The sequence below is a fragment of the Pteropus medius genome, unplaced genomic scaffold (genome assembly GCF_902729225.1).
Source record: "Pteropus medius unplaced genomic scaffold, Ma_sr-lr_union100, whole genome shotgun sequence".
Lineage (NCBI taxonomy): Eukaryota > Metazoa > Chordata > Mammalia > Chiroptera > Pteropodidae > Pteropus > Pteropus medius.
This window is the reverse complement of record NW_024355205.1, coordinates 31,934,178-31,943,283: the sequence shown is the minus strand read 5'-3', so window position 1 is coordinate 31,943,283 and position 9,106 is coordinate 31,934,178. Positions and strand designations below refer to the sequence as shown.

Genomic DNA, 9,106 nt, shown 5'->3' with positions numbered 1-9,106 from the left:
AAGCTAAGCAGAGTCGGGCCTGGTTAGTACTTGGATGGGAGACTACCTAGGAAGACCAGGTGTTGCAGGCGTTAAAAAAAAAAAGAAGGGATTGTAAGCTGACAAGGTCCTTGCGATCTGTGAAGTCAACCAAGGGTTGCCTCACTTCAAAATATAAAAAATAAAAATAGATTTTCTCTACTCTTCATTTGAATTTTCCCAACCTTCTGGCCAAAAAAACACATTTGTCTTACTAAGAACTAGTTATATAAGGTCAGATGGACGAGATGAACACAAAGTTCATATGCAAATAGTTTAGTTCTTGATGAGGAATCCTGGTGCACACAATGCCTGGCAAAGACCAATAGCTGTTGAATAAATGATACCCATCTCTCTACAAAGAGGTCATTCTAAGTTGGTGAAGTTCATTGGGTACCTCATAGAAACACTCTATACCTCATAGATGAAAAAGCTTGCCCTTGTTTAATTAGCATGCAAGCTATTAGGTAAAATGGTTCATGTTCACTAACTCAAACATTTACTGAGCAAGTAATATATTTTGGGTTTGACTCAGTCTCAGATCCTGATAAAATAACAAAAAAAAAATGTTATCTCTGGGAATCTCTTCATCAATAAAGTGAGTGGAAAACTAGGCAATGAAGTTCAGTAACTTGCCTGGGATCACAAAGCTACTTTAATGACACAATGAACACCTACTATCTCCAAGGTCATGTTTCTCTTCAAAGACTCTCTAATGTAGGGAACACTCCCATTTTATCGATGAGGGCATGAAGATCCACAAAGTTTAAGATCCTCAGGAAGTAAGTGTCAGAAACTAAAACCAGACTGATCTCTTTCTGAAGCCCTTTCTAGGATCTCAGTGCCAGTTCTCTGTTTAACTCCAACATAACACGGCCAGCAGTATCTTCGTTTTGAAGCTTATGTTCTTCCATCACTGACATAACAGAAATCAGACCACTTACTGAAGCGGAAGCCTTTGTATCCAAAACAATCATATCCAAAACAGAGGGGGAAAAAAGGAATTAAAGCCAAAGTAGGAAATCAAAAAAATCATACATATGTACCTTAAACATTTTATTTAAGTTTAACACATAAATGTACATTCATTTGCCAATCTTAATATGGGGTTAAAGCACTTGGAGAATGGGATCGATAATGTGAAATTCCTTGCTGAGTCGAGTTCCTGTTGCTTGATCTAAACCACATCTATAAATATATCATCTACAATTCGCATTTCCGGTTTCATTGAAGTGGACAGCTTTAAGAAATCCTTGTAAAGCAGTCTACTTACAGAATCCTCCTGGACTAGTTATTCTTCCTCCCAAACTTTTAGTTATTGCAGCCACATCTAATTCTACAGCCATAACTTTAGTGACTCACCTTCATCAAATCTTTCCAAAGAATCCAACTTGGTTTCCAGGGGGAAAAAAAGTTTGCACTCATTTTATCAGTCAACATATTTAAATTATTATTGTAAAAACAAGATTACCTGCCATGAAACAGTGCTGGAAACCAACACAACTTCTGGCAAGCATACAACTCACCCAGTGCAAGCAAAAGTGCGCTAACTTGAAAGCAGCTTACTAGCACAAGAGGTCAGCATGCTATCTCATATCCAAGAAGTGCTTTAGAGATGAGAGTAGTAATCCTTGTAAGGCAGCTAAGTGAGCACAGACCTTATGTGTAAGCAGAGGACAGAAATGAAACAGATTTGACCCTCAGAATTTGTAATCTAGCAAAGGAATAAGAAACATTCACCAATTAACTGTAATACAAAGTAAAAACTGATCCATGTGATAAGACACAGAAAAACACCACACATATTCAAAGGAAAGACTATAGTGTGTACTCCAACAGTTGTTTAATGTAGCAAATGCGTTAAATGAACTTGAAGCAGGTTTTCATGGAGATAATGGGGTAATGTGGAAAGAGAGGATATTCCAAGAAAAGCAGTGTGACACAGGCATCAAATAAAATAAAAGGGAATGGTATTAATGGGTATCTGCAGCAGCTTGGTTTACTCGGTACATGGAATGGAGACTGAAAGAAATTTAGATGAAGTTTAAAAAAAAGGGTTGGAGTCCTATCAGAGGCGGCCTTGGATGCCAGCGTTCATCTGACTGTCTTTTTTCAAAAGAAGAGGTGTGATGTAATTTGACAATGGTGTTGACACAATGGACTAGTATTATGTAAAGGCAATTAAATAATCAGAAAGACAACACCATATAACGCTTTGTATTTTGTTAATACACCTCAATTTAATTCTTTTAAAGTTTCTCAAGAACATTTACTTTTGTACCAACAAGCATATCTATAGGCATTAACTCCTCAGCAGTACCTTACAGTGAACAGCTAAGACACTACAAGAATAAAGCAAGAAATATGAGACTAAGGCAGAGAAGAGACTATATGGAATTGAGACTGAAGAATTACAAGGAGTGAAATTCGTTCAGCCAATTAACTGTAATAATACAAAGTAAAAACTTCTGTCAGGTGACAGAAGACAGAGAACCCACAAACAGAAATAAGACAAGTCTGGGGGTAGGCAACTCATTAAGTGTGAACCACACTGAGTTTGCAATGCCAAGGGAATATCCAGGCGGCTATAACCAGGAGAAAGAAAAGTACAAAATGCCAGAATTCTTAGCTTGTTACCAAAAAAGGCAAGCCATCCATGTGAAGGTCAAAGGTATAGCATATAAAGAGGAGGGAAAGGAAGAAACCAAAGCAGAAATGTCAGAAAACAGTACCATAAGAAGCTAAGAGAAATGTTAAACCTGGGAAATCATGTCTGTACACTCTAAATCAGGAGTTAGCAAATTTCTTCTGTAAAGAATAAGATAGTAAATACAAATAAATAAGGTTATAGTCCAACACACCTATATTCATGGATTTTGAAATTTTTACTTCATATAATTTTCATGTCATAAAATTTTGACTTTTCCCCCAACTATTTAAAAACGTAAAATCCTTTCTCAGTTCACAGGCCATACAAATACAGGTAGCAGGTTGGATTTGGCCTGTGAGCCAGTTTGCCAACTCCTGCTCTAAGAGCAACAAAGATAAGAGAACTAGATTAACTGTCCTTTTCTAAACTTGTAAGGGTATTTTATTTTTCCTTTAGATAAACTGAAAACTTACCAGACATTCATTAAATTTGAATAATTTCCTTAGATTTTTCTAATTCCTTAAACTTGATTCCTTTAAGAGATAATTACATGTGTAGTGTTTATAATAGCCTTATTAAGAACACTGCCTTCCACTAAAGAGGTATCCCTTACCTTGAATAGAAAAATTACACCCGTACTACAAATACAGCAAAGGCGCTAAATGAAAAACGTTACTTCTGAATTTGCCCCTCATTGCTTTCAAACTCTTACTTTTCTTTAAAGTGATTTTATAATCTAAAGGTGAGATGATTCAATAGCAGTCTGCATATAAATACCTAGATTTTTAAAACCTAGAGACATCGGTATTGAATGTGTGAGACATGAGTAACAATTAAAAAAAAAAAATTCACTGCAGAATGTCAACTTCTGACAGGCATTCTTCATAAATACAAACCATGTCTGGTGAGGAAGGACTCCTTACCCCCAAGCCACTCCTTGTACCTTAGCGGTAGCTCAGGAGCAGAAACAGGACTCCTTCCCTTCTTCAATCACTTGCTGCGGCAATAAGCTGTAACCCAAGAAAACTTTAATACCAAATGAAAGTACAACATTGTCCACAAAGCTCAAGTCTTTCATTACTGGATAACTATTTTGTCTGGTTTCAAGCAACAAAACAGTAAGGGTGATTATTAAGACACATGCAAAGCTGTTCGGGGAGGGCCCATGAGACTAAGACTAACTCAGCCATCTGACAGCTGGGACAAAGATGTTCCATCTGAACTTTTGTCTGCTGCCACCTGAGAGTAGAAACGTCACCATTCCCTAGTCATCAAATTGCCAAGCAAGCCAAGCTACAATGACTAGGATCGGCCAGTCCCATACTTCAGTTCATTAGCACCCTGCACCTCCAAAGGTATCTAAAATACAAACATTTTGTTGTTGTTACTTTCAGAAGCTCCTAACTTGGATACAGCTCTGGGATAAATACAAAACTCTTCTCAGGTTTTGTAATCAAAAAGGCTTGAGCGAAGAGAAACAGAAGTAACTCTTCACTACACAATCAGAAAACCTACTGCTTTCTACATTTTAGAAACTGCAATATCACTATGCTTGATTTCTAAACTTATAAAACTCAGGGGGGCAAATTAAACTCATTATATCATAAAACTCTTTGTCTACAAAAAACTATTTCGATGAGTTATCTTAAAATTTAAAATATAATCTGCTTTTCAATTAAATTAAAAATAAAAGGGATATTAAACAGAAATTAACTTGTAAAGAGTTTTAGAGAAAAAAAATTTAAGATTTCCAAAGTAGTTATCTGCTTTTATTCCTACTAGAAAAATACATACAAGAGAACATATAAATGCTATTTTATTATACACACATGCATTCATTTAGCAATTAAGATAGCTATTATTTAAACCTTTAATTCCTCATGTAAAAATTCCTGAGTAGCAAGAGACGACTTCAGGAAGAAACATTCTCTCAAGGCTTTCATAACTCTAAATATGCCAACTCTGGGCAAGTGTAATAAGATAATTAAAGTGTTACTAAACTAAGTAACCAAAAAATACAAATGCTCTGCATAGATCTTTTTTTTCACCTCAAAATCTCTTCCTGAATCCATCCCAAGTGTAAAAATTATCAATAGTTCACACAGCTTTTCCTATGCCTCTCTACACAGTAGGTGGCTCTATCATTCATGTATTGGCAATTCAGTCTTTTACCTAACTGAAATTAAATACCAATCTTTTAAATCTAATTTCGAAGGGAAATCAAAGGACATCAACCATTTTCTGACCCTCGAGAGGAGGGACTTCAGAAATCAGTGTCAGACCTCACTCTCCAAATGCATGACCCCTGCTCTTTCTACCTGAATGATCCCACTGCAGAAGGACGGGGTGGAAGTGAAGAGAGAACTTGCCCTCTCGTAGGCAATTTGTTTCTTTTTCAGTTAGAAAAGGTCTTCCACAAGCTGAACTGAGGCTGCCTGGAGACTTGCGGGCTGTGCTCTTTCCTCGGTAGCTATGTCCTTCCACACGATAGCCTTGAAAACTGTGTTTTCCAGAAGCGAATAAAACTCTTTTGATGTTATATAGGTATAACAATATTTTCAAAATCTTTTTTATTCTGGACTCTTGTATAAATATGGTCTAAGCAACTATACTTTCGAATAGCTTTAGTCATTACCTTTAAGGGCCTGCAACGTCCATTACTTTCCTATGTCCAATTTCAGAATTTAACTACGCTTTTACTTATTTTTCGTGCTAAATTAAAAGTTGGGGGAAAATAGACATGACATTGATTAAAATAAAATTCAGGCTAAACACCTGCAAATAAAATCCTCCTTGGGAGGAACTGGTATCTACATTCATAAACGCAAAGGGTAGAAGGGCAACAAAGCAAAGACTCCTAACTACAAACTGAGAAAAAGCACGGAACTTCTAAGTGACTGATTAATACACAACTGTATAATTCAATAAAGACTCATTCTATATACTACTACGCCCTGAAATCTTACAATAGGGACTCTCACAAATGACTTTGCTACAACACGTGGGTCTCCATAAGAGATGCTGCGAGAGCCTCCACACTGTACCTGCGTCTTAAACTGAAAAACTCTTGTATGCTCCACTTAAAGGAGTCCAGCTAGGGGGTCAAAGATAATAAAACAGTAGGGGAGAGGGGTGTAATACTCTACAAGAGACTAGGAATGCTCTTCAGGCTTATAGAGCACCACAGAAAAGAAACAGGAAAACACTTCTGGGAATCCAAGAAAAGGCTAGAAAAACTACATTCTCTCAACTTCCATTTCTGCTCTAAGAGTTGTCTAACAGAGCATATTTCCTCAATTACAAGATTCGTAAATTATTTGGGGAAGGGGGGTGATAAGCCATCGCATTAAAGGGGTACACTGTAAAAGTTAACACATTTCAGAACCTAAAAATATGAAAAGTATGCAACTTAGAATAGTTACGCTAGGCTTCCTGCAACAGGACCACAAACTGCTTGAGATTAGAACTGAGGTTTCTCAAGCCTCCCAAATGGGGCTCTACAAGCTCACAGAGGCATTTTGAATTAAATAAACCTAGCGTTAACTTTTTCCATTCATTTACTCCCAAGTATTGGTCTTATTTTAGAATCTAATTTTCTTGAATTAAAAGCAAGCGAAATTGTTCAAAACCATGAAGTAAGTCTTTGTTATACATTTACAGCCTACTTAAAAAATAAGTTTTGTGAACCCAAAAAAAAAAAAAAAAGTTTCTCTTGTTTAATCTTATTTAGGGCGATGAACTCCAAACAAGAGGCAATAGTGGCTTCCTCCTCCAGGGAGGAGTTCACCTTGATTATCTGTTAAGGTTTATTTTTTTTTCCCTGCCCTCCTGTGAGGATTTCAAAGAAGGTACTGAATTATTATTTTAACCAAACTGTACTATGTGGCTTATCTGAACTAGGGTAAAAAATGTATGTTCCATGTACGGGAGCATACAAAAAAAAAAAAACTGGATACAAAAAAATACATTAACATGATAAAAAAATACATTCAATATACTTGCAGCCATGTTAACCAATGCACTTAATAGCTATTGCAAAATACAAGAGTTCAAATATTATGCCTATACCCTGACTCTTCAATGATCACCTGTTTCCTCCTTCAAACAGGGTGACACAAAAGAAATTTAACATTTTCCAGTTTCTAAGGTGTCTCCTAAAAGGCACAGATTAAAGGAAGGGCTTAAACAATTTCCAAATAGTTAAACATGTTTCCTTTTCAATAATGTGCTTTTTAGTTTTGTTCCTATTCTCTTTAAGCAGTTTATCTTAGTATGAAAAGTGGAGGGCCAAGAATGGTGGAGTATTTCAACACAATCTTATTTTCTCCCGAATCCTGGAATAGCAAGCTTTGCCTGACCAGACTCTCTAGACCTGATCAAGAGGCAATAGTCTTTCCTCACTTTATAGGGTGCAAAGAATGTAACCATTTCACAACACTCAGTGATTGTTACTTTTCCTATAGAAACTGGACCATGATCCAGGCTGAAGTTCAACAAAACTTCCTAATAGCTATTCCTCAAAATTGATTCAAACATAAAACGTGCCCAGGCCTCTAGTGCTGTAAGAAGCTATATTTTCAAAGTACGGACATCGTATTTTTTTATTAATAGCTGGGGGGAAAAAAGCATATACCATATTCTACGTTACCGAATTCACGGAAGAATGGGGGTTTCAGCGACGGCTTGAGGAGTACCTGACCCAGAACAGAGGACGAAGAGCTGCCTCCGGGCCGCGGGCCCCTGTCCTTGGCCACACCATCACCTGAAGTGAACGGGCTGCTGGTTCGCTTATCATCCCTCCAAACCTGAAATTCCCTACCTCAAGATCAATCAAAAGCAGGAGGGAGAAAAGTTTCTTCCAGAAGGCGCAAAAAAGGTCACAACTTGGATGAATGGAACTGGGCTAAAGACACCCGGAGCAGGAGGATTTTCGCTGAAGTCAGAAAAAGAGAAGTCAAAGATTTTTTTTGTTTGTTTAACGTGACAGCGGTTATATGCGACCGTGGTCCAGAGAACTGCACAAACACGCTTTGGAGAAGGTTTTATTGAGCGCGGACGGTTCCGGGTCGGCCAGCAGGCGCTAGCGTGGTGGCGGGTGGCGGGCGGCGGAGACGGAGCGGGCGGAGGTGGAGCGGACGGCGGCGGGGCCGGAGACAAGGCAGCTTCGCGGCGACGGGAGCGGTGCGGGGCCGGGCGCTCGCGCGTGTCTTCCCGCGGACCTTCCGCTGGGCTCCCGCTGCCCGCCCCGCACCCCCTTCCCCCCCCACCCCGGCCGGCCGCGTGCGAGGCACACCCTCCCGCGTTCGCGCTCCCGCACGGGCACACCCCCGCCTCCCGCGTGCACGCGGCCTCGCCGCGCCGGCCGGCCCACGCGCGCCCCCTCGGTGCGGACGCCCGCCGCCCTGGCCTCCTCTGGGCCATGCGGAAAGGGCGAGGGGCGGTGGCCTAGCAGCCGTGTGGGGAGCCCGCGCGGGGAGGCGGGTTCTGAGGGGAAGGTCACTTACCCGCTGCATGGCTTTCAGAATCAAAGCCAGCTCGTAGCGGGGCATGCTCAGAGGCACGGCGCGCGGCTCCGCACCGAGCCGGCTCCCGGGACGCTTGGAAGGCGGGGAGCGCGGGGAGCGCGGGGAGCTCCTGAGCTGCTGGGCTGGAACGCTCCCGGGTGGCGAAAGCGCGGTGGGGCCGCGCGAGCCCGGGCTTAAAGGCTCTGGCAGCTGCGCAGACGGCCCGCCACGCCCCTTCGGCGCGCCACGCCCCCCGCGCTCAGGCCACGCCCCCTCCCGAGGCGGCCGCGCCCCCTCCACAGCGGTGCTCCCCCAGGCGAGCCCGCCCCGCCGGACCCTCAGCCCCCGCGGGACCGCCTGGGACAGCGCCGTGAGCTTGGCCCACGGAGGCTCCACGCCCCCTCCGATCTTACCGCCGCGCCTGCTACCTACGATTCTCGAACCAGCTGGAACTTTCCATGCCTTCCATTTCATCCCGGGCGGCGGGCGAGCGTGCGCCCTCGTGTGCGCGTGCGCTGCTGTGCGGTCTCGTCCGTGCGCGCGCTTCTCGCCTGTGACTCCCCGCTGTGAGGAACCTTCTCAGTGGCCTCACTGTTTCGGGCGGGGTTGCGACCGCATCGGGGGCTCTCCCTGTCCCCGGCTGCGCACGGAGGTTCTGGAACGTTCCCGCTTCGGACTGCGTCTCCCCACCCCCGCGCTGGGTGCTCAAGGCCAGCGGGAGATGGCCGGAGCGGCCTGCCACTGGAGCTCACTGCCCACTGCCCGTCGTCCTTGCGCGGCTTCCTGGGGCCCCATCCCTGGCGCGGTGGGCTCGAGGCGCAGACTGGGCCGCCGCGCGGGTTCCAGTGGAGCCCCTTCCCTCGCCGGCTCCCTGACCTTGGGCAGGCTCCTGCAGAAAGGGGACGTGAAGGGCACCTACTTTCCAGGGCAGTGA

General features: G+C 42.9%; 1 protein-coding gene across 6 annotated transcripts in view; it reads right to left on the bottom strand.

Annotated features, from left to right (window-relative positions):
- Positions 1-8,623, bottom strand: part of SLC5A3 (solute carrier family 5 member 3) — a 72,824-nt gene extending 64,201 nt beyond the window's left edge. Inside the window, exon 1 of one of the 6 annotated variants that reach the window (XR_005651771.1) lies at positions 8,601-8,623. The gene's annotated coding sequence lies outside the window, so the exon portion shown is untranslated. Of the gene's footprint in view, positions 1-8,172; positions 8,306-8,585 lie in introns of those variants that run through there. The other 5 variants (XR_005651769.1, XR_005651770.1, XR_005651768.1 and 2 more) reach the window with 5 other exon arrangements.
- Between the last annotated feature and the right edge of the window lie 483 nt (positions 8,624-9,106).